At 40.3% G+C, this 24,893-nt stretch overlaps 1 protein-coding gene across 1 annotated transcript in view; it reads left to right on the top strand.

Annotated features, from left to right (window-relative positions):
* The first annotated feature begins 1,485 nt into the window (after positions 1 to 1,485).
* Positions 1,486 to 24,893, top strand: part of LOC144588290 (uncharacterized) — a 97,565-nt gene continuing 74,157 nt past the window's right edge. The window contains exon 1 of the mRNA XM_078390758.1: positions 1,486 to 1,499. The gene's annotated coding sequence lies outside the window, so the exon portion shown is untranslated. The remainder of the gene's footprint in view (positions 1,500 to 24,893) is intronic.

The following is a 24,893-nucleotide window of genomic DNA, read 5'->3' as shown; positions in this document are numbered from 1 at the left end:
CTATTCCTTCAGCTTTGCTTAGCTCTTACAAACTCAAGGCCATGACTTCCTTATCAAGTCAATAAATCTATTATTTGGTCTTTCTCTTTTCCCGTGTCTTCCACATTCTCTGGCATTATTTTCATTTCCAATGAGTTTTTTCTTTTCACGTGCTCAAAGTACAATAATATTAATTTAGTCTTTTTTGCTTCAAGAGAAAGTTCCAGCTTGGTTTGATCTAGCGCAGTGGTGGTGAACCTTTTGGAGCCCGAGTGCCCAAATTGCAACACAAAATCAATTTATTTATTTCAAAGTGTCAATAGTGCAATTAAAACCCAAATGCTGAGGTTTAAATTTAGAAAAAATGACTGCTCCTGCACTGCAAGGGTTAAATGCTTATGTTTCCCCCCCATGGCGGTATTAACTTACTGGTCCTCTAATCCCCCATTGGGCTACACTGGTCCGCTGGACCACTGCACCAGTAGACGGGAGTGCCGAAATCCGGGCTCGGAGGATGGGTAAGTATTTCTCTATGGCGACTTTTGGCTCATGTGTCCACAGAAAGGGCTCTGTGTGCCAGCTGTGGCACACGTGCCATAGGTTCGCCATCACTGGCCTAGTGGTTCAGGTGTCTATGAATGCAAGCCTTGATTTCTCTCAGTTTAAGAGTGATCCATAGTTGTGTTATTTCATTTTCATTGGTGTCTAAGGCACTGAATTTGCTGCCGACTTACAAGACACGCAGAGAAGCTTCCTGTATTCTTGCTATGATGGGCAAAAGGCTGGCCTATGCTAAGATATGCATGCTGGAAGATAACTTTTTGGAGCACCAGCCTAGAATCCTGTCGGAAGGCCAGGAGATTTAACAATCAGAAGGATTGGTGACAGGGGATACATTTATAGGCTGCTAATTAAAATTGTTTTTTTTTAAAAAAATCATGCAAAATGCAAGCTTTGTGGGTGAATCACATGATCAGAGGAACTGTTGAATCATCTTCAGGGTGCTGCTGCTACTGCCTTGGGAACCCAACCCCATTCACCTGGGTCTTTGTGACCTCACAGGGCCCCACCTCTCTGATGGCAGATAAAAAGGGCTTGCTGGGCAGGGCAGGAGACCAGAAGGGAGGCCAGTGGCCAGAGGGCAGTCCAGCAGGGAGAGTGGAAGTGGCTGCAGGGGACCCAGCCCTTCTGCCCAAGGCAAGTTCTCTTGCAAAAGCAGATGAACCTGCTAAGTTGGCTGGCGAGTTAACAGCTCGAGGCTGGCGGAGATCCGTGGCTTGAAGCTGGCTGATGTCAGCGATGGACTGGGGGGAAGTTGGTGGACGTTGGCAGACAGAAGCTGCTGGAATCTGCCTGCGAAAGCTGAGGCCACAAGGCGGAGGCCGGCAGAGGTTGGCGGATGAAGCCAGGAGATGTTAGCCTTCTGAAACCAGCTGGTAGAAGCTTGGTGGATATTGGTGGATGGAAGCCCGGGCATGTCTGTGAATGGCTGGTGGAGTTAAGGTGTGTGTGTTGGGGAGGTGACTGGTGTTTAAGTTTGTGTGTGTGTGTGTGTGTGTGTGTGTGTGTGTGTGTGTGTGTGTGTGTGTGTGTGTGTGTGTGTGTGTGTGAGAGAGAGAGAGAGAGAGAGAGAGAGAGAGAGAGAGAGAGAGAGAGAGAGAGATGGAGAATGGAGAATGGAGAATGGAGAATGGAGAATGGAGAATGGGCTGGCTAGCATTCCGTAGGCATGTTCCCAGGGCATGAGTGAGACCCAAGCTTTCGGGAGCTCATGGAGGCTGGCTTCAGAAGCGGAGTGGAATAGATAAACGGGTGGATATTCCTGGTGGAAGCCAGCGGATGTTGGCAGGCGGAAATTCGGGATGAAGTTGCCAGAACATTGGTTGGTGGATACGCCTGAGTTGAAGCCGGTTGACAGCAGTGGATGAGCTCACCCCCTTAATTGTTTTTTTCTCTCTCTTTCCCTTGCAAGGCCCAAAGCTTCCTCTTCCCCAGGGGGATGTGAGGGACCAGAAGGCAGGCGTTCTGCTGGAGCTGAACCAGGCCGTTGTCTCCACTGAGGATACCCGTTTAGCTTCTTTTCCAAAACCAATAAAAGAATTTTTCTGGAATGGTTTTGAAGTGTTGTCTTGTTTGTCAGGGGCTGTCACAGGATTATCTTCCCCATCCTCTCATTATCTCTGGGGCCCAGTGCCTGGGATGGGTCTTTGTCAAGTCATGGTGTGGGCCCTTGTGATGTCACAGGGATTAGGAACATAATATTTCTCCAAGCATGTGTGAGGGAGTGAGCTAGGCATTGTGGGTTCCCTGTCTGAGCTCCTAAGCAAGTATATTATTTATTTATTTATTTTATTTATTTATTGGACTTATATACCGCCCCATAGCGCTACAAGCACTCTCCGGGCGGTTTACAATTTTTAATTATACAGGCTACACATTGCCCCCCCAGCAAGCTGGGTACTCATTTTACCGACCTTGGAAGGATGGAAGGCTGAGTCAACCTTGAGCCGGCTACCTGGGATTTGAACCCCAGGTCGTGAGCACAGTTTTAGCTGCAGTACAGCGTTTTAACCACTGCACCACGAGGCTCTTATGCGTGGTGGACAGACACAGGAAGCCAGTGAGCCCTGATGCCATTCGGAGAGGGTTGGAGCTGGGTACCCAAACACTATGGCTACCCTGTAACAATAAACGTGACTCGCTCTTTCATTTCCACCACTGCTCCTTACATTTGTTTGCCTGGCCTGGAGATTCAGGGGAGCCCAGCCATTTCCTGGTACAGGAACTCATTCTCTGAGACCTGGCAAGCCTCATCTTCATCATCAACACCATGAGCACCCCATTGACAGCTCCTTGCAGAGTACAAGCAGGGAGAAAAGATGCCACTTCCAAGAAACCTCCAGTCAAACCTCTCACACCAGTGCCACAACCGAGGAAATGGAGATGGGCAATGATTTGGAGATGACCATACATTAAAATTCATGTGGATCCATGCCATGGATAGATGGCAAAAATACACTGGTACTGCAAAATCTGCTGCTTGAGTGGAGTGGCTGCCTCTGAGTGCCTAGTTCAGTGATGGTGAACCTTTTTAAGCCCAAGTGCCCAAACTGCAACACAAAATCAACTTATTTATTTCAAAATGCCAATACTGCAATTAAAACCCAAATGCTGATGTTTAAGTTTAGAAAAAAAAACAACTGCTCCTGCATTGCAATGGTTAAATGCTTGTTTTCCCCCTCCCATGGGCAGTATTAACAAATAAATACTTACTGCTCCTCCAATCCCCCATTTGGGCTACACCAGTAATGGTCACCATTGCACTCCTCCACTGGACCACTGGACCAGCAGACAACAGTGCCGAAATCCAGGATCAGAGGATGGGTGAGTATTTCTCTATGGGGACTTATGGCTCGTGTGCCCATAAAGAGGGCTCTGTGTGCCAGCTGTGGCACGTGTGCCATAGGTTCGCCATCTCTGATCTTGAGTCTGCTTCTTTGCCTTTCTGGTGGTCTATGGTATCTGCAAAGCTCTCCTCTAGCACCACATTTTGAATGAAATAAGCTTTTTCCTCTCAGCTTTCTCCAATGCCCTTCTTTTTCATCTGTACATAGCAACAGACAATGTCAAGCATGATCCTGGCCTTGGTCCCTAGTGACACAATCTTAATGATAGTTTCTCGTTCCTTCATTGCTGCCCTTCTGAGTCTCAATCGTCTGATTTCTTTGCTGCAGTCTTCATTTGTTTTGACAATTGAACTGAGGTATCCAAAATCTTTTAGCTATTTCAGTGTCTTCACTGTTCACATTAAAGTCATGTAGTTTTTCTGTAATCATAATTTTTGTCTTCTTGGTGTACAATTACAGTCCTCCTTTTTCACTTTCTTGTTTCATCTTCATCATGAATCATTTCATTGCTGATTTCTGCCAATAATATGGTGTCATATTTCCCTAGAAGCAGACATATTCATTCTGTCTCTAAACATGCACTCCCCGTCCCCCTCCAGTCTCTGAATGTAGGAATGGCCTCTGCCTTTGCATATAGATTCAAACCAGATGATACCAATCACACCTTGTTACAAGTTGACAGCAATTCTCCAAAGCATTATCTCAAAGTAAATTTCCAAGTGAAGCCCATATTTACCTCCTGATGATGATAAATAATCACATGAAAAAGGAAGCTAATTTGCAGGACAGGGAGATGAGAAAACGAATGCTAAGACAAGAAACCACATTTAAGCATTTAAAGAATTTTCTCTTCCCTTGTTATCTGTATCATATACTCTGTCTCTGAGATTTCTTCAGAAAACAGCTGAAGAATGAGATGTGTGATTCAAACTAGGAGGACTCTGTGTGGGAATGACTTTCCTGATACATGTTCCTCTCCATTTAAGTTGTACTTCCAGCACCCTGACATTCAGCTGTTGGGCAGCTTGGGGAGAGGGAAATTACCCTGATTTTTCAGCATTTATATGCTGGTTACCTAGGGCCCTCTCACTTGGCTGATTGTTATCAGTGGCATCAGGTCTTTCTTCCAGCAAAGAACTTTGCATGTAGTAAAATGTTCAGAGCCAAAAGTGCTTCTTAATATTTTTGTTATGTCCCATTCAGGTCTGATCCAGATGCACATGGTTAGTAACACCATTGAGAATCAGTTTCTAAAGGCATAACGTGAACTTCAGTGAAATATGTTAGATGATTCCTAACTTCACCATGGACAAAACTAATGGATGGCCCAAACTTAAAGTATATTTATTTTAATTGAGTGGCGCTCACTTAAAATTGCACTTTTTAATTTAGATTTAATAACTCTATAAAAAGATAAATCTAGTTGCCATGTAATAAACAGTAATTAATTAGTTAATATCAATTAAATACTAAAAATATTAATTTACATTTAACATCTAACTACTGTAATTTGCTATAGCTATCTTATTAAATGCTAATTAAATTCCTAAACATTCTTACAAGTTTAATGCATTAATAATAGGAACGTAAGCACACACTTACTGTATCTGCACTTCTGAGTTCATTACATGGCAACGAGATTTATCTCTTTTACACTAATTAAATATACTAAGCAAACCTCAGTAACTTTTCTTAACACATACCATAACTGTTTTATTAATTTCAAATTAAATGCCCATTTAAATCTTCTAATCTACAGCTGCCCCAAATAGATTTAAAAGGGATTCTCTCCCCTCCGCTCCTGATTAGAACCAAAGTTATCATGATCTTAAGACATCTACATTTGGAACATTATGCACACTGCTTAGAGTTTGCAATTTTTTCACCTCTTTTTTTTTTTGTCTGTTTGCCTGTATTTAAGTCTTGTGGACACCTTCCAGCACAGCTTAACCACATTTTAGAAAGGGTGGTGACATTCAAATGAAAAACACACTCACAGAAAATTGCTACCAACACAGAACACAGGGTTATTTTGCAATGCTTGCTAGCACATTTCATTGTTCATAAGACTGATTTTGAACTTTTTTACTTAAAATAAGTCATTTCAATACTTTATATTCGCGAAGGCTTTCACGGCCGGGATCTAATGGTTGTTCTGGGTTTTTCGGGTTCTTTGGCCATGTTCTGAAGGTTGTTCTTCCTGACGTTTCACCAGTCTCTGTGGCCGGCATCTTCAGAGGACAGCAACCTGTACTCCAGTCCTCTGAAGATGCCGGCCACAGAGACTGGCAAAACGTCAGGAAGAACAACCTTCAGAACATGGCCAAAGAGCCCGAAAAACGCAGAACAACCATTTCAATACCACTACTGCCATGAGTAGTGTCATGAGTCGTTGGAGGAAATCCTGTACATTTAATTTCCATGATGTGAGGCTGATGATGTCATTAGTGGCAAAATTGTTTGGAAATGAAACATTTTCTCTTCCCTACTCCTGCTCCCCACAAGTAACAAGTAATCCCTTGAGAACAATGGGGGCTTCAAGATGGAAGGAGGATATTTTTAATTACCAATTGTCGTCATCGTCGTCATCATCATTGTGGCGGACAGCCCACATGTCACTCTAGTCAGTCATTTTAGAGCTCTATTGCAGGAGCCTATGACAGGACAGGAGGGCGGAGTCAACAGAACTGGGAGAGAGAGAGAGTCAGTGAGGGAGAAGATTGAGAACTGGGTGAGACAGAGAATCCGTTAGAAGTTTGAGAAGTGTTTAGACAAGATATTGGAAAGTTCGTGTATTAAAGAATATAAAAGAGTTCAAAGTAATAAGAAATGCCTAGACAGTCAGAATATATTGAGACCTTGATTAAAGTGAATGAATACAAGCAAGCTTACATGTAATCAAATCCACATTTATTGAATGAATAATAAAAGAACATCCATGATTTCACTTCTGTGATCTACCTACCAAACCATAAATAAACCTTGTTATATTTGGCAGCAATAGTCTGAGATTAATAATTGGTACATTGAGGGTAATACCCTCTGGTGGCAGCGAAAAAAGGTGAAAAGAACAAGTCGTGTCTGAAGGAGAACTTGTGTGAGTGGGAAAACAAATAAGGAATACTGGGGGTCCATGACAATCATCATCATCATCTTAGAACTGCAGAGGTGAAAGAAAACCTAAGGATCATTCATTGAATCTAGCCCAGTCAAGGAGGCACAGTGCCCAATCAAACTCCCAACCTCCGGCTCCATAACTAGATACTTCAACCACTAAACTATCCAGCAGTTCTGGATCACTACCACTAGGATGACTTTCCTGTAATTCTATGTGAGTGAATTTGGTTACAATCATCAGGGCAATCAGAAGCCCTGACTGCACAGGACTGCCAGTTCCATGAACAACTATTGCCACATTTAGGTTACTGAGGTTATTGTGTCTCTTCTCAACTTCCAGACCAGCTTGGAAGGCCAGGGGGAGGAGGAAGGGGGAGGTCAGTATATTCATCACTGTATCCCCCACAAAGCTTTGATACCTGCATACGGTTGCCTAGAACCAACTTCTAAGTAAAGTTCTTCCTAGGCCATATTTTTGTTGTTTCTGTTTGCTGTGTTCTGTATTTTAACAAAAAAAAAACTGACGCAAAACTGTCATGTTGGCTCCAAATGTTCCTTTAAACTCAAAATCTTCAGGATTTTAGGCACATGACCTCTGTGAAAACAATAAGCATGTCAGTGCAGTCCTTTGTAATGCCTGCCAAGGAAGTATGCATATGCCAAGATTATGTCCTTAAATGATTTCTTGGAAGACAGAAGAAAATGTAGTGTAGGTTGCATGTATCAAGATGATTTAGTATTGTGGATTTTTACACGTTATGATGAGGGCTGTCATAAAGACCAGAACCCACTGAGTAGCTAGAAATGCGCATTAGCTATTAACCTTCCCCCAGCTGATCAACTTTATTTTGCAGCCTTCCCTCAGAACCATTAGAATACCCTGAAGAAATAACTTTCCAATTAAAAAGGATCTCAGAGAACAAAGCCATTTTATCTCTTACTCGTGGTGTTCTTTATTCCAATAATTTAAATTGGAATTGATTTTTCAATTTAGCCGTTGACATGCTATGGACACACAGCTGAAAAGGCCGAACAGAATTGCAGAGCTGAAATATTTGTCTTTGTGATGCACTTCTCATAAATCCACAGGCGATGAAGACTCCCCCCACCCTACCTTTAATGCATTTTCTTTTGGCTGCTGCTGGCTTTGAGAACAGTTTTTTTAAAGCATAGCATTGCAAATAGGAGAAACACATCCACTATGGCCTCAAGGGTCCCATACCCCATTCTCCACAGATCTATTTAATTGTTACAGCCAGGGAAAATAAAATTAATAGATCTAGCATATACAAAGTGATGGCTGGTTCTCAGAGACTAGAACTACATTTTGTAATTTGTTATTCTATTTCTTTATATGAGGACAGGGCAGGACATTTCTACTTCTTGCTGTCTGTACCAGATATTTCCCACCTCTGTGTAAATAGGCTCATCATTGTTTCTATTGTTTTATTGACAAACTTATTTAACCTCATGACTGATTTTCCTGTGGAATACAGTCTGGCCTTAAGTACTTCACTTTAGGGCTGCCTTATGTTTTCAGTTAATACCACTATCTAACCTAAAATTTATACTCCAGGTTTGCTTATATAAAATCTGTAATGTTTCTCTGTGCTTCTCCTTAATCTTGAGAACTTCATCCAAGTCAGCAGAGAAATCCCTGAGGCACCAGACTGTCTTTGTGGCTTGGAAACTGGGACCCATCATTGCCTTTGATTCCAGTGGGCACTGGGAGAGGTGATCTGATAGCTGCATATTTACTAGTGACCTGTTCATTCTCAACTCTTAAGCTTAGGTAGGAGTGTTAAGAGCAGACCTCTCCCGCCCAGAGTAGACCTTTGGTCTAGATGGGTGGGGTAGAAATCCAATAAAATAAATAAATTAATTAATACTCAACATCTGACCACATTTTGGGCCTTCTGTTTCTTCTCCAGCCTCCAAGACATGTACCACCTACCCTGATAAAGGTGACTCTGTGTGGTGTAGTAGATAGTGATGGACTAGGATTCAGGAGATCTGAGTTCAATTTCTCACTTGTCCATATAAACTCACTGGGCATTTGCAATGGTGAAAAAAAAACATCCTTGAATATCTCACGTATCTTGCTCAAGGCACATGGCATATACAACCTTCATGAAGAGTTCCTGAGAACCTGAAGGCTTGCATGCAGCTGTGGCATTTTTTTCTGGTCTTTATAAAGGTGTTCTCCAACTAAAGGTTTAGTTTTTTTTCTTTCTTTCATAAACCAGTACAAGTCCCTTTTGTTTTATTTTTTATCTGGTACTAATGTGGGTTTAAAGGATAACCTTATCAAAGTTTACAATCACCTGGTTTAGAAAGTATCTATCTTTTAATGTTCAAGTATATCACCAAAAGAATGCTATTCCCTTCAAGTGTTCTGCTTCAAAATGCAAAATGGTGTTGCTCAAGCAGATTAAACAGATCAGATGGCACAGATTTGCTGCTTTATAGATGGATGCACAGAGAGCATGCAGTTCCTGTATCTCCACGCGCATCCAGAACCCCTCTGTATTCCATGAGGAATGGAGGGCAAAGGGATTTCTAAAGGGTTGGTTCCAAGATGGCTGACCATTTCCAAAGGCCATAAGTGTTCAGAGGGGGAGGTGCTTACTTATTGTTTGTTTGCATGCTTGTTTTAAAGCACACAGACATGCACACATCTAGTTAGGTCTATTCTCTTAAACTACAAAGGGTTTTTTTTCCATGCATAAACGTGTAGCCTCTAGTGTAGTCTCTCCCAACAGCATATTTAACTGTATTTCCAGAATGAAAGTTTTGCAAAATTATCAGTGTTGTGATAAGGGCAGTGATGCCAAAATGCTCTGGACATCAGCTAGAAAGGGCTTCATAGCTCATGACCAGCACTTTGAAAGGCAGGCCCGTGTGGAGCATATTACAGTAATCTATGAGGGAGGTAGCCAAGACAGGCCTCTTAAGGAACAACGGCTACTCTACAAAGTTTGGCTGTTTCTGAATTTTAAAATCAAGAAAAGTTGTTGAAGATGAATAGAATATAAATGCAATAAATATGTGAACGAATAATTCATAGGAGTTCTTTTTAAAAAATCAAGTCAACTCTCTGGGCTAGCTGAGCTGTCATGCTGAACTAAGGATCCGTGGAAAGTTTAACTTAGTTACAATCCACATAGTCCTGCAGGCTGCCTTGTTGCGGCTGCTTGCAATGGAATATCTGAATGATGCATGGGACTTTTTTTTTAAAGGGAAAAGTGAAAATGTTTGCACTCTGGCCTTAGGTGGGAAATTAACACTCCCAAGCTATGTCTATCTCAGCAAACATGGGTAGTAGGAGCTGTAACCCAGACAGTAACTTTTCCCATCGCTAGTTCTGGTGACACAATAAACCATTTGACTGGTCATACTGCATGCTGCTCTTACATGACAAGTTATGGCTTTCATGCTTACATTACGACATTCAAACTGGACCAACATATTTACGAATGACAAAGCAAGATCTATTTTTAGATTGATTGAAAGGCATGGATCCAATGTGAATTTTAACATGAATATAGAACAATTTATAGGGAATGTCCAGGCAAGACATGCAACTAAAACAAAGTGGGATGTTAGAAGAAAAAGAGAAGGAGCTGCTGGAGGTGCTGGATCAAACCTAACATCTATCTAGACCAGCATTCTGTCCACACAGTGGCCAACTGAAAGCCACAGGAAGCACATGAGTAGTGCATGAGTGCAACACCACCCCTCTCCCCTATTTGTGTTTTCCAGCGACTGATGTTTAGAAGCACAAAGCCTCTTGCACTGGAGAAACCATCTATCCATCATGACTAGTAATTGCTAATATCTTTTTCTTTTATTAATTCATCTCCTTCCGTTCTAAATATGTGGCTTAGCAATTACCCTTTCTTGTGGTAACAAATCCCACATTTTAACTGCAAAATGTGAAGAAATATTACCTTGTAGTTGTCCTGAATATGCCACTGTGTTGTGTCATTGGGTGATCTCAGATTCTAGGGTGACTACATTGGCCAGTTACCCTGCAGTTTGTGTTGGATTTCACATTAATGAAATTGAATGAAAAACTGGCAACTACAAGCTCAGTTCTAAAAAGCCTGCTGGAGAATCATCTATTTTCAGTGAGAAATTATCTCTTTTTGTTCCGCTGGCAAGGGCAGTTTTATTTTGCTCTGATTGGGCTCACATTGCTTTACTTTCTGTATGGTCATCTAATCCAATATGATCAGGTTGTGGAGGTTTCATTTCCCTTCAACTGAGCATCTATTGTCTCCAAACAGTTTTTTTTACTGCTTTCAAAGTTGGTGCTGCAACAAATTAGTGCTATGTCACTTCCTTAAAATTAAAATTAAAATAAACACAGCCACAGAAACTCCTGTCTTGCAATGTTTGCACTTGAGCACATCAGAAGGGACTTAAAAAGCCACACAACCCATATTTCCAGACAAGCGGGAAGGACTGCTTGGATCAGTGCTTCATGGGTTTCAAAGGTTGTGTAGTCAGCTGTTCTTCAAACTAACAAGAGTTGCTCTTTGGGGAAATGACTGGGTGTGCATGCTGTAGCGAAATGCCAAAATGTGACATCATTCCTGCCTGTCCATCACAGAAGCTCAAGGGGGAGGAGCCAAGGCTAGGGCAGGAGGGGCGGAGTTAGACAATTGGACAGTTAGAGAGAGAGACAGTTGGAGATATGGAATGGCAGTTAAGGTTTAGGATAAAGAATGAGAGGGTTAGTGAATTGACCTGAGAGTGTTAGGACAGGGAATTGAGATAAAAGATACTGAACAAGCAAGAATGAAGTTACTAGTACTACCAGAGAGATATTGATTGAAAGTACATATTAGTTGGAATAAAAGTGATTGCACACATAATCCAATCCGTGTTAAAACCTGATACAGTTCTTAAGTGATCTTACATTATTTACCTTTATGATTTGTTTGACAATAAAATAATACTTAATTAAACCTCTGATTCCTAAGTTCTATAACTCTTAGTTTGGGCAGCACATGGGTATAACATAATTGGTATTAGGAGAATACCTGGTGGCAGCGTGAAAGGAAAGGGCGTGATCCCTTGTGAGGTCCAAATAAATAGGGGCAACAAGGTAGATCGCCACACATGCTACCAAGATTGCTTCCGACCAAGGAGTTTCTGATCTGTAGGTTTCTTCCACACATAGCTAGCCAGCCATTCTTCTCAAGCCCTCTTAACCTTTATAAAACTTCCTAGCTTTGACAATTAAAAAAAAGGGGGGGGCAGAATAACAAAAGCACTCTGTAGAACTGCCAACAGTAACTCCACATATGCAGCAGAGGGAAATACCAACATGATTTTGTAAAGGGCACAAGGAATGAAATAGTTCTTGAATTTGGTGATGGCTTTCAAAAAATTAACCAGAAAATCTCTCATTGTTTCATCTTCTATTTCACCATGTACATTTAATTATTCTACACCCACAGAAGGACTGAATAGCACAATGAGTATTCACCTGTGGAAACCAACAAGGACTCAGTTTCATAAACTTCAAATCAAATCACAGGTTCTTCCCAATCATGTAGTCATTCCCTCAGAAAGGGCGAAAAACGTATCTCAGTGTATGTTTACCACAACACACATAATTTTGTATACATCTATGTGTTCTCCACATCTTTACTTGCTATTTTTGCAAGCTAAACAGCCACATATATTTCAGTCCCTCCTCACAGGAGACTCACAAGAGACTCCATGTGATTGTCCTTTTCTGCACCTTTTCCAGTTCTATGACATCCTTTTTCAGATGTGATAATAACCAAAACCGTCCACTGTGCATGAAGTGTGCTGCCATCACAAACTGCTTTAGGGGCAGATACTTTGTATGTCATAGATCCCTTGTATAAGGATTGAAATATCAATACTTAAGTACTGCCATTGAAGCTTATCTATGGCCTATAAATGCAGATGTTTCAATGTTGTATATCCTGGAAAGAATAGGGAATTATGAGCACAATATATTGCTCGTTAGTATTAATGTTATGGTTAATCTAATCAAATATTTAAACTATATATACTAGAACTATGTATATATAAATTTATGACAGACTGGTGTTTGGAAAAACTTGTGTTACCATTAATTAGAGTTCTGAGTTGATGGCACATAACTAACTGAATAAAATAATAATAATCATGTGCTATCAAGTCAATTTTGACTTATGGCAACCTTTTTTTTTTACATAGAAAACATTCAGAAGTGATTTACCCTTCTCTTCTTTTGGGAGCAGCCTGAGACTGTACTGCTTACTCAAAGTCACACTGGCTGTTAAATGTCCAGTAAGTGGCAGCTCTGGATTTGTCATGATTAATGTGAGAAAGAGCTTGTGAATAGTGGCTAGCACCCTGTTGCCTAAGGGTGGTGGTGGAAGGGAAACTGTCTCTCACAGTCCAGCAGGTTCACCACTGTATGATCAGTTTTGTGGCCAATCTAGCAACCAGTGTGAAAACAGACACTTGATAGGAGCTTGCCAGAGGGATGGTGGGAAATGATCATGCCGTTCTGCTCCTTGTCTAGGAAACAGGAGACTAGTCCTTGTGTGCTATCTCATGATTCAAGACAAAGATAGGTGATAACATGTTCCCTGGATCAATTTCCAAGTTTTTATCAACAAACGATTAAATATTTCTCATAGTTTCACTCAGAAATGTCAATTGAAAATGGCTGCTAAAGCAGGTGGGTTTGGTGTCCCTCGACTGAGTGACATAGGTGACTTTATTTACTTTTCAAACATTATAAAAAATTAGCATGGCTGCTGGCAGAACTAAGTGATCCACAAAGATTTTTCCAACTGTTACACAGCATTTCCTTCTTAGTTGATCAGAATTACCACAGGAATGATGGTATATTACACTATAATTTCCCCCTCCATGATAATTCCAAGTACATTCCTTGGTATTTTTTTCAAAACACCTCAACTGCAGAAGAATTAATAACTGAGTATGTAAATAAATAAATCCCTCTAATTTCACAGGGGATAAATTATCTCCAACATTGGGGGATATGTCAGAGGCATCTTTGTGCTACGGTACATGGTACCATCTTTACTTTAGAGTTTGAGCAAGCATGAGGAAGCCTACTTGTCAACAACAGTAGTCCCCCGAAAAACAAAAAATGGTTTAACACCCCCCCCCCCCCATTGTGCTCTGACATATTTTTCTTCTGCTTGGAGCATGTCCAAAGTTTTTTTTAAAAAACTGAGATCTGTGCATAGGTTTCATGTCACCCAACTTGTGTTAGGTTACATATGTGGTATAAACTGTACCAATAATGAGAAAACAGGCTGTATAACAGGGCTTGTTGGCAGTGAAGTGAATAATGATCAGGTTGATGGTGAGAGAAGAAAGGTTTCCCAAAATGAGTTCCAGAGGTAAAAGCAGAGCAGAGATACAGTGAAGTCATCATGTCTTCCTCCCTTTGACTCTTAACATCTATTTGCTTTGCTTTGTCAAAACATATGAAAAATCATTAAAGTGTTTTAATAAATGTCTGGTTTTCTTACTCATTCATCTTATAAATATTAATTAGCCATGGATCAGGCAATTAAAGTTTAATCAATTTGCACTAATTAGCACCACATACTTGCATAAAAAGATAAAACCAACTCCTGCATCTGGCTGTTATTTGCAGTTTTTGTCAAGTGCTGATGAGTTTAATCTTGAAGAGAAGATTAAGAAGAAAAGAGGAAAATAAGTCAAGAAAGTAGTGTTAATTTTATTAAAGCTTCAATCAAATTGCCTCTCATGAGCTGCATAGGAACAATACTAGGCAGCCTTTTCAAATAAAGCTAATTTGGAAAGCTCAAATACAAATTATTCCCAATCTATAGCCAGGCTTGAAAGTAAAAATGTTGCTGGCCCAGTTACAATTTATATAATTTCACAATTCCTGTAGTTTGGATTTAATCCCACAGTAAAATGTCAATGGCTTCCTTTTATGCAAGAGTGGCTCATGCACAGGGACAAGGGGTGCCTCATCCCAAAATTTCTGAGGTGTGCATGATTCTGCCCAGTTATGAACTGCCCTTGATTTTCGGCTTTTTGCTTGTTCCTTCCAGTCACACGAAATTTAAAGATAAATTCTCATTGGTTCATAGTGAGTACTGAAAAAGCTTTCTGGGAGCATTTTTTAAAATTCAGTTTTAAACAATAGATCCCCTTCCTACTACCTCTTTTCCAAAGGTGGGGATATTATTATTATTATTATTATTATTATTATTATTATTATTATTATTATTATTATTATTATTATTATTGTTGTTGTTGTTGTTGTTGTTGTTGTTGTTGTTGTTGTTGTTGTTGTTGTTGCTGCTGCTGCTGCTGCTGCTGCTGCTGCTGCTGCTGCTGCTGCTGTTGTTGTTGTTGTTGTTGTGCATTATATGCTGCGTTAAACAAGGGACCCAAAGCGGCTCACAACATTAAAATTCACACAATTTAAAAACACAATAAGTTAAATATTAAAAGAGATAAATTAAACAATATATGATTTAAAATACAATTATTGGTGAAAAATACAATTATTGGCCATATTGGTGAAATGGCTGGGTAAACAGCTGAGTGGCAGGCTCAGTGAGTTGGGCACCTGGTTGTGGAGGCAGAAGCTAGGAGTTCAATTACACTTATCAATGGCCTTTCAGTCCATTTCATGCAAACATAACACTTACAGGTAGGGAAATGCATGTACATGTAACAGCACTTGAAAAATCATTAAATGATTTTTTGTAGGTAGAAACTGCATCCACTAAAAATAACAACATCTGCACACTTTTCTGATGCTACAGTTCTGTTTGCAGTCTTTGATCTTGACTGTGTAGCTTGAACATGCAGGCTGCTTTGCAATCTTCAAATAATAAGCAGACATATAAAAATATTGATTCCTCAGTTTTAATATTCACACATATTACAGTTATTGTTTCTAATATGCTCTGTGAATTGATCACTTCAACTCTTCCCTGTCTTATTATTCTCAGGAAGTAGATATTGTGAGTAGCTGGGGTATTCTGCTAACCTCACAGTGGTGTCCTGCTACTTTTCTTTCTGATGGTATGAAAATGATGTTGATGTACAGCTAGATTTTGCAGGGGGAAGATCAATCTAGAATCTTGCTGTCAGCTTCAAGTCTTTGCAGAGTACTGTAGAAGCAGGCATAAGATATATACATTTCCTACTAAGTCTTGATTGGAGAAAATGAAATGAGCATTTGGATAAATTAATTATCTTCCACACTACAGAGATGATACTGTAAGAACTATGTGTTGCCAGCTCTGAGTTTATGCACACCAGGCAGTAAATATTTCACCTAGTCAATGAACTCTGGGTTCAGACAAAAGAAAAATACAGGCCTGTGAGACTCCAGTGTTACATTCAGCACGATGGCTATCTCAGGATCGATAAACAGCTTTCTGATGATGTATTATCAGGTGAAAAAAATCAGACTGTAGGAATAAATGAGAGAAGTGGAGATTCATTCACAGGAATTTGGATGCAGCTGTAAAATACTATAAACATAACTTTCTAATCTGCATTCTGCATGAACAGAAGTTTACCTGAGAGGTTAAAAGATGTGTATGCTTCTGCATTGTATGTGCTGACTTACTCAAACCTTTGCTTCACCATTTCATTAGGTTCAGAAATACCCCTTTAAAATATTTTGGCATAGTGCAACAACATCCAGACTGTGCTTGCTTCTGTCCTGTTCCAGCAACCATTGTACAGATCATGCATTGTTCTTCTTGGAAATTCTATATGAATTTCTGTTGGAGTTTGTGTGTAGAGTTTGTAAACTGAAACTCCCATTTTAAAAAGCTAGGAAATTCAATTTAAAAAAACAACAACTCTGGTTTATGAATGTGGAATATTGTGCTTCTGTATCCATGATTCAAAATTCTAGGAACTGACCCAATATTTCTGCACAATATTGTGCCTGCATCTCCAGCAGGAAAAAGCTTTACATAGCAAAGGACAGCCTGAAATTTGGCAGCACGCACAGAAACAGTCTACGTATAAGGATAACCTTTTGTGCTCACTACCATTCACAATAGTCAATGAACAACCCTAATAATTGCTTTGTGTTTGGATGAAAAGTGGTTCTCTGATGAATAAAAGAGCCAGCTTCTGGGATTTTTCCCTTGCTTGGTGTCAATTTGTAAATGGTACTAAGTATAAGAAAGTATAGTGAAGACTGATCTTTACTGCTGCCTATGGGTGTTGTCAACATTCAGGCTCCCCTTTGCTATGTAAAGCTTGGCCTCCTTTTTTCTGCTGGCAACATGGGCATGATATTGTGCAGCAATATTAGGCCATATGTGACATAAACTGGAGGATTCCTTCCTTCCTTCCTTCCTTCCTTCCTTCCTTCCTTCCTTCCTTCCTTCCTTCCTTCCTTCCTTCCTTCCTTCCTTCCTTCCTTCCTTCCTTCCTTCCTTCCTTCCTTCCTTCCTTCCTTCCTTCCTTCCTTTCTTTTCTGATACTTTTGCACATAGGGAACATTATAGATTATGTGAGGAACATCCAAAAATAATGATGGAACAAGGGAAAATATCAATAAAATATTTAAGATGAGGGCTGTGCGGTCCAAATGCAAGGTTTTTCTAATCATGCTCATTTTTCAATTAATGCACAATTGATTGAAGATCAGATTGCTGTTCTTATAACAGGGAGCTAATAACGAAAACTGAATAATTCATTCAAATAATGCCTCTTTTTTGTATTGCAATTTTTGTGAAAATTCGCTGTCCTCTTTATTTCTTATGTATGTTTGCTATTGTTAAAAATTTAATTTTGTTTTGAGGATGTGTTTTAATGAGTACATAAAAGATATCTTATTTTGCTGACTGGACAACTTGTGTAACACATCAGTAATTTTTAAAATCTACACTAAGATGTACTGCATTTTTTCACAGGGAAGCAATGTTATGCATGTATTTGGTTTTGTAGTAGAAAATTATGCCTAGTGTGAATTGAAGAAGAATGTAAAACATGGTAACATGGGGCTGTCCAACAGAGTCCTGAACTTTTGAACTTTCTTAAGCAAGATGTTTCACCATAGTCAAGACAGGTTGTCTCAACACATAGAGCCTACAGAAAACTCTTCAGCCCAAGCATAAACTTAAGTGGCTGAAACATAAGTAACATTTTTCTGTGTATCTTTCCTACAATCTGTGTAAAGAATTCTCAAGCCAAAATGAAAGACTTTCCTTTATTGTGAAGCTAAGCAAACTTTTCCTTTATTGTGAAGCTAAGCACAGACGGCAAGACAGAAAACCCTTTCATGGATTGCTGCCTTGCCGTGACAAAGGGGCTTGAGTAATTCAGAGAAACTATGGGCTATGCCGTGCAGGGACACCCAAGATAGACAGGCCATAGTGGAGAGTTCTGACGAAACACAATCCACCTGGAGCAGGAACTGGCAAGCCACTCCAGTATCTTTGCCAAGAAAACTCCATGGACGGAAACAAAAGGCTAAAAGATATGAAACTGGAAGACGAGGCCCTCAGGTCGGAAGGTGTCCAACGTTCTACTGAGGAAGAGTGGAGGACAAGTAGCTCCAGAGCTAATGAAGTAGTTGGGCCAAAGCCGAAAGGATGCTCAGCCACTGATGTGCCTGGAAGTGAAAGGAAAGTTCGATGCTGCAAAGAAAAATACTGCATAGGAATCTTGAATGTAAAATCTATGAACTTTTGTAAGCTGGATGTGGTCAAGCAGGAGATGGCAAGAATAAACATTGACATCCTGGGCGTCAGTGAACTAAAATAGACAGGAATGGGTGTATTCACTTCAGATGATTATCATATCTACTACTGGGGCAAGAATCCCATAGAAGAAATGGAGTAGCCCTCATAGTAAACAAAAGAGTGGGAAAAGCTGTGCTGGGATACAATCTCAAAAATGATAGAATGATTTCAATATGAACCCAAGGCAGACCTTTCAACATCACAGTAATCCAAGTTTATGCACCAACCACCGATGCTGAAGAGGCTGAAATTGACCAATTGATTGTGGCTCTCATCATCAGTTTCTCATAGCAAAATTCAAGCTTAAACTGAAGAAAGTAGGAAAAAAAACTGGGCCTGTCAGGTATAATCTAAATCAAATCCCTTATGAATACACAGTGGAAGTGAAGAACAGATTTAAGGAACTAGATTTGGTGGACAGAGTGCCTGAAGAACTATGGATGGAGGCTTGTAACATTGTACAGGAGGCAGCAACAAAAACCATCCCAAAGAAAGGGAAATGCAAAAAAGCAAAGTGGCTGTCCAATGAGGGCTTACAAATAGCAGAGAAGGGGAAAAAATGCAATGGAGATAGGGAAAGTTACAGAAAATGGAATGCTGATAGTTCCAAAGAATAGCAAGGAGAGACAAGAGGGCCTTCTTAAGTTAACAGTGTAAAGAAACAGAGGAAAATAACAGAAAGGGGAAAACCAGAGATCTTTTCAAGAAAATTGGAGCTATTAAAGGAACATTTTGTGCAAAGATAGATATGATAAAGGACAAGAATTTCAGGGACCTCACAGAAGGAGGACATCAAGAAGAGGTGGCAAGTATACACACAGGAATTATACCAGAAAGGTCTGGATGTCCCGGACAACCCAGATAGTGTGGTTGTTGACATTGAGCCAGACATCATGGAGAGGGGAGTCAAGTGGGCCTTAGAAAGCATGGCTAACAACAAGGCCACTGGAGGTGATGGCATTCCAGTGGAACTATTTAAAATCTTAAAAGACAACGGTGTTAAGGTGCTACACTCAATATGCCAGCAAGTTTGGAAAACTCAGCAGTGGGCAGAGGATTGGAAAAGATCAGTCTACATCCCAATCCCAAAGAAGGGCAGTGCCAAGGAATGCTCCAACTACCGTACAATTGCACTCATTTCACACACTAGCAAGGTTATGCTCAAAATCCTACAAGGTAGGCTTCAGCAGTATGTGGACCGAGAACTTCCAGAAGTACAAGCTGGATTCTGAAGGGGCAGAGGAACTAGAGACCAAATTGCTAACATGTGCTGGATTATGGAGAAAGCTAGAGAGTTCCAGAAAAACATCTACTTCTGCTTCATTGACTATGCAAAAGCCTTTGACTGTGTCGGCCACAGCAAACTATGGTAAGTCCTAAGGCATTCCAGTAGAACTATTTAAAATCTTAAAAGATGATGCTGTTAAGGTTCTACACTCAATATGCTAGCAAGTTTGGGAAACTCAGCAGTGGCCAGAGGACTGGAAAAGATCAGTCTACATCCCAATCCCAAAGAAGGGCAGTGCCAGGGAATGCTCCACAGCAAACTATGGTAAGTTCTTAAAGAAATGGGAGTGCCTGACCACCTTATCTATCTTCTGAGAAATCTATATGTGGGACAGGAAGCAACAGTTAGAACTGGATATGGAACAACTGATTGGTTCAAAATTGGGAAAGGAGTACGACAAGGCTGTGTATTGTCCCCCAGCTTATTTAACGTATATGCAGAATACATCATGCAAAAGGCAGGACTGGAGGAATCCCAAACCGGAATTAAGATGGCCGGAAGAAAGATCAACAACCTCAGATATGCAGATGACACCACTCTGATGGCGGAAAATGAAGAGGAATTAAAGAACCTCTTAATAAGGGTGAAAGAAGAGAGCCCAAAAATGGTCATAAAAACTAAGCTCATGGCCGCTGGTCCCATCGCCTCCTGACAAATAGAAGGGGAAGATATGGAGGCAGTGACAGATTTTACTTTCTTGGGTTCCATGATGACTGCAGATGGGGACAGCAGCCACAAAATTAAAAGACACCTCTTCTTGGGAGGAAAGTGATGACAAACCTAGACAGCATCTTAAAAATCAGAGACATCACCTTGCCAACAAAGGTCTGTATAGTCAAAGCTATGGTTTTTCCAGTAGTGATGTAAGGAAGTGAGAGCTGGACCATAAAGAAGGCTGACCGCCGAAGAATTGATGCTTTTGAGTTGTGGTGCTGAAGGAGACTCTTGTGAGTCCCCTGGACTGCAAAGAGAACAAACCTATCAATTCTAAAGGAAATCAACTCTGTGTGCTCACTGGAAGGACAGATCCTGAAGCTGAGGCTCCAATACTTTGGCCATCTCATGAGAAGAGATAGTTGATGCAAAGAAAATAATTTAAAGATTAATGGGACATTAACTACTAATTTAAATACATTAAAATATATTTTAAGAATATTATAATTTGGCATTATAAATCATAAGATACTTTCTTGTAAGCTATTACTAGTTAAGCCTAGAGTTATCTTATGTTTTGGCTACCTGATGTCTTTTGGCATAATGCCCAGAACAGTGACCTTGAGCACTCTACTGCTGTTTAAAGCTTGGAAACCTGTTTTTTTTATTTCCTTTTGATTTTTTCATGCCTGGCTGGAACATAGACAAATTAACCCTAAAGTGGACCTTTTTAAACTGTACTTTGGGAATCAGTATATTGGGCCAAAGTGAACTTTTTGGAACCACCTCCAGGGACTTGAAATTTCACTTTTGGCCAATGCAGAATTGCGGGAACTAGGCTACCAGGACATGGATACAAACACTGAATTGGGCTGTGATATTTGGGGGTTTTGAACCTTGGTTCAGGCCTATTTGGCCAAAGTAGATCTTCTGAAACTGCCCCGGGAGCTGGAAATATTTGTGTTTAACTAGCTGGCATAAACCTGTGGGAATTAGATCATCAGGCCACAGATACAACCATTGCATTGTACCTTGGTACTTGGGGGTTTAAATTTTGGTTCAGGTCTCTTTAGCCAAAGTGGACTCTTTGAATTGACTCTGGATACTTGGAATATCTGTTTGGCTGGCATCAATTTGCCAGGGATCAATTAGGCCACAGATACAATCATCGAACTGGACTGTGAGACTTGAGGGTTTCGAATCTTGGCTTAAGCTCTTGGGCAGCTGGAACAGAATGGCACAACAAGGACAATTTTGGGATGAAACAAAATCTACCCTTCAAACAATACTATAAATAGTGAGATCCCACTACCAAGAGGCAAAATTATTCAATGAACAACTGAAGAATTATAATCAGCAAGTGACAGGGAACAACGAAGAAGGAAATGAGAGTGTGCCAGATGATGTATGCCAATCAAAAGAGGAACTGGAGGAAATTAATGGGGAAAACCTAAGAGAAACAACTTCAATCTTGGATCCAAGGAGAGTATTAAGGGAAGACAAGGGGAGAAAATCAGCAAAATTAAATTTAAAAAGCCAGGAAGATCTATTGAAGATAGACCAAGTGCATAAAGATCTAGTGGAGATAAATCAGATGCACAAATGGTTTCAGAGGGCATGAAAGATGGCAGAATGCTTAGAGAGACAGAAATAAAAAGTGGAAAAAGAGAAATAAGAGAGGGAATTGCTTAGAAAGATGAAAAGGGGAAAAATAGGAAGGGGGCGCTTAATGTTGAAAAGCATGTATATATCTAACTTCGGTAATTGTAAAGGAGCATATCCTTTATATTAAAAAGGAGAATTAAATTGAAATAAGGGAGCTCTAACCAGGGTAAAGATGTAATGTGGTGGGTTTTATTTTTTGGTAAATTAAACTAGATATAAGGTTGGGTAGCTTGCATTTAAAGAAACTATGCTGCATGGAAACATGATTGCTTTACTTTCTGAAGTTGTTCCTGTTATGTTGATTTGCCCTCTTTTTGCTCTATTTTCTTTCTAAAGGGTGTGTTTTAAAAGATTTATTCAGAAACCTACACAAAGCTAACAGCTCTTCAAAGAAGAAAGAATCTAATTTTATTTCATCTGCTGTTTGAACCTGAATAATTGTAATGACTGTTGTGGGATTATTTTCTTTTTAAATGAACAAATCTGACACAAGCATCAAAGGAAAAGTAAATACATGTAATGAAGAGAATGTGATTTCTTTTTCATTCCTAAGTGATTGATTTTTTTTTTCAAAACCCAAATAAGTGTTCAAATTCTGGGTACTTAAATGGATATTGAGAAAGGCGGAAAATAGCTCCACCTCACTGAATTAAAATTTGCTAGTGTTAATAGAAAGCTACAGCCTTTTATTTTGATGATAAGTATATTCAGGAATTCTTGTAGTAGGCATTCTTCCAAATATTTATAATATTTCTTCCAAATATCCTACAGAATCAGTAGGAGATTCTGCACTGAGTAAAGGAACAGAGAGTCTCACACAACCACATGGACTGCTGTTGCAGCACACTTTTACACTGCAAACATCTACTTTGGGATTACTTCTTGACCTCCCCAGAACCTAAACCACTGTAGTTTTCACTCACCTTCCCTAACCGTACCTTTTCCTCCCATTATCTATTGGACATTTAGTGAAAGTATTTTCTGTGCATACAAATATAAATACTGAGGACTTCCTAACACAAAGCGTTTCTGATTGTTGAAGATCTTTTCCTGTTTGGGAGAACTCTCCATGTGAGTATCTACTCTTAGAGAACTTGAGTAGCTCCCATCCAATGAAAGTCAAAAGAGTGAAACTTAGTTGTGTGAATGTGCCCATGGTGTGCAAGGAGACCAGTATTCCATTTAACCAGCATTACAAATAAATCACTGTCCATTTAGTTGATGTAGGATAATTTTAGAGAGAGATTAATGCATCCTTGCTATGTTTCTACATGTTACAAGTTAGACCACTGCAAGGCTAAGCAATTTTGGCTCACCTGATAGCATTTTGAATTTGGTCCTGAGATGCAAGAACATTTTAACCCATCCCTTGATATGAAAATTTGAGATGAGGAAATATTAACCTAGGAGTTCTTTGACTGTGCTGCATGTGGCAAATGAGACCTGATATAGCACAATTACATATGTGGTTTTCATTCGGAATTAGATGTCAGCCAAAATCTGGAGCCGGAGTCCCGGAGGCAACTCCTGCAACGTTGCTGGAACCAGTTGTATTGGCTCTTGCCTTTCCATTGGACTATTTCAGCAATGTGAAGAGGGGGGATTTGCTGCTTGGGTAACAGCCTATCCTCCATATTATTTTACCAAGGCTTCGTGCTCTGGAGAGGACACTCCAGCTTCTCATACAGCATTGAAATAACATGGGAAGAAACAGTCACTGGTTATAAGTCTTTGCTCAATTGGTGTAGAGCAAAACACCAGTGGCTACTTCTGACGGTGGGAGAGGTAATTGCATTAGGTAGCTACTGCTCGCCTTAAGCTGGGCAGTCCCCAGCCAGTAAGGTGCTACCTCATTATGGTCTGTTAACCTCTTGAGGTGTGTGGGGTTTATGGTGAAAGCCGATAAGCAGATCAATAACCCTGCACCATGCAACAATCATAAGAAAACTACTGCCCTAAAGTTGGGCACCTGGAATGTACGGACAATGACCCCTGGCTTTTCTCACGACCTGCAGGAAATAGATGACGTGTGCAAGACAGCTGTAATTGACATGGGACAGACTAGGCGGCATATGGAAATTGTTGCCCTGCAAGAGACGAGATTGCCAGACATGGGATCTGTCAAAGAAAAAAAATTCTCATTCTTCTGGCAGGGAAAACCATTGAATGATACCACGGAATATGGTGTTGGCTTTGTGGTCAGAAATACTCTGCTGAGATCCATTTTTCCACCTATTGGGGGGAGTGAAAGAATCCTGTCTCTGCAGCTCCACTCATCAGCAGGACCAGTCATCCTCATTAGTGCATATGCACCAACACTGTCATCTACAACAGCAGTCAAAGAAAAATTCTACAAGGATCTGGCAGCTAATATAAAAAAACCCTGAGAGAGAACCACTGTTCATTCTTGGATACTTTAACGCTGGAATTGGTGATGATCACAATTCTTGGCCCACTTGTCTAGGTCATCTTGGCATTGGGAAGATGAATGCAAATGGCCAACGCTTGTTGAATTTTTGCTGTTATTATGATCTTTGTGTCAGCAACATGTTCTTTAATATGAAGTTTCCTGGAGACATCCACAAGATTGAAGCATGGGCATCAGCTCAATTTGATCCTCACTAGACACTCTAGCCTTCGGAATATTACGATCACACACAGTTATCAGAGTGCTAATTACATACTAATCACTCCCTGGTATGTAGTAGAGTAAACATGTGAACAAAGAGATTGTATCACATGAAAAAGGAAAGAAGACCATGTATTGACATCAGCAAGATTCGTGATAGATGAAAAGTGGAGGAATTTGCCCAAGCACGTGAGGAAACCCTTCCAGGCCCAGCTGATGCAAATACACCTGAACAATGGGAACATTTCAAGGATGCTGTTTATAGCACCACCTTGTCCGCATTTGGCAAGAAGACCAAAAAGATGGCAGACTGGTTGGAAGCCCATTGGAAGGAGTTGATGCCAACCATTGAGGAAAAGAGGAGAGCTCTAGCAGCATACATAGCC

Source organism: Pogona vitticeps, chromosome 3 (genome assembly GCF_051106095.1).
Source record: "Pogona vitticeps strain Pit_001003342236 chromosome 3, PviZW2.1, whole genome shotgun sequence".
NCBI classification, from domain to species: Eukaryota; Metazoa; Chordata; class Lepidosauria; order Squamata; family Agamidae; genus Pogona; species Pogona vitticeps.
This window is presented reverse-complemented; position numbering and strand designations above follow the sequence as displayed.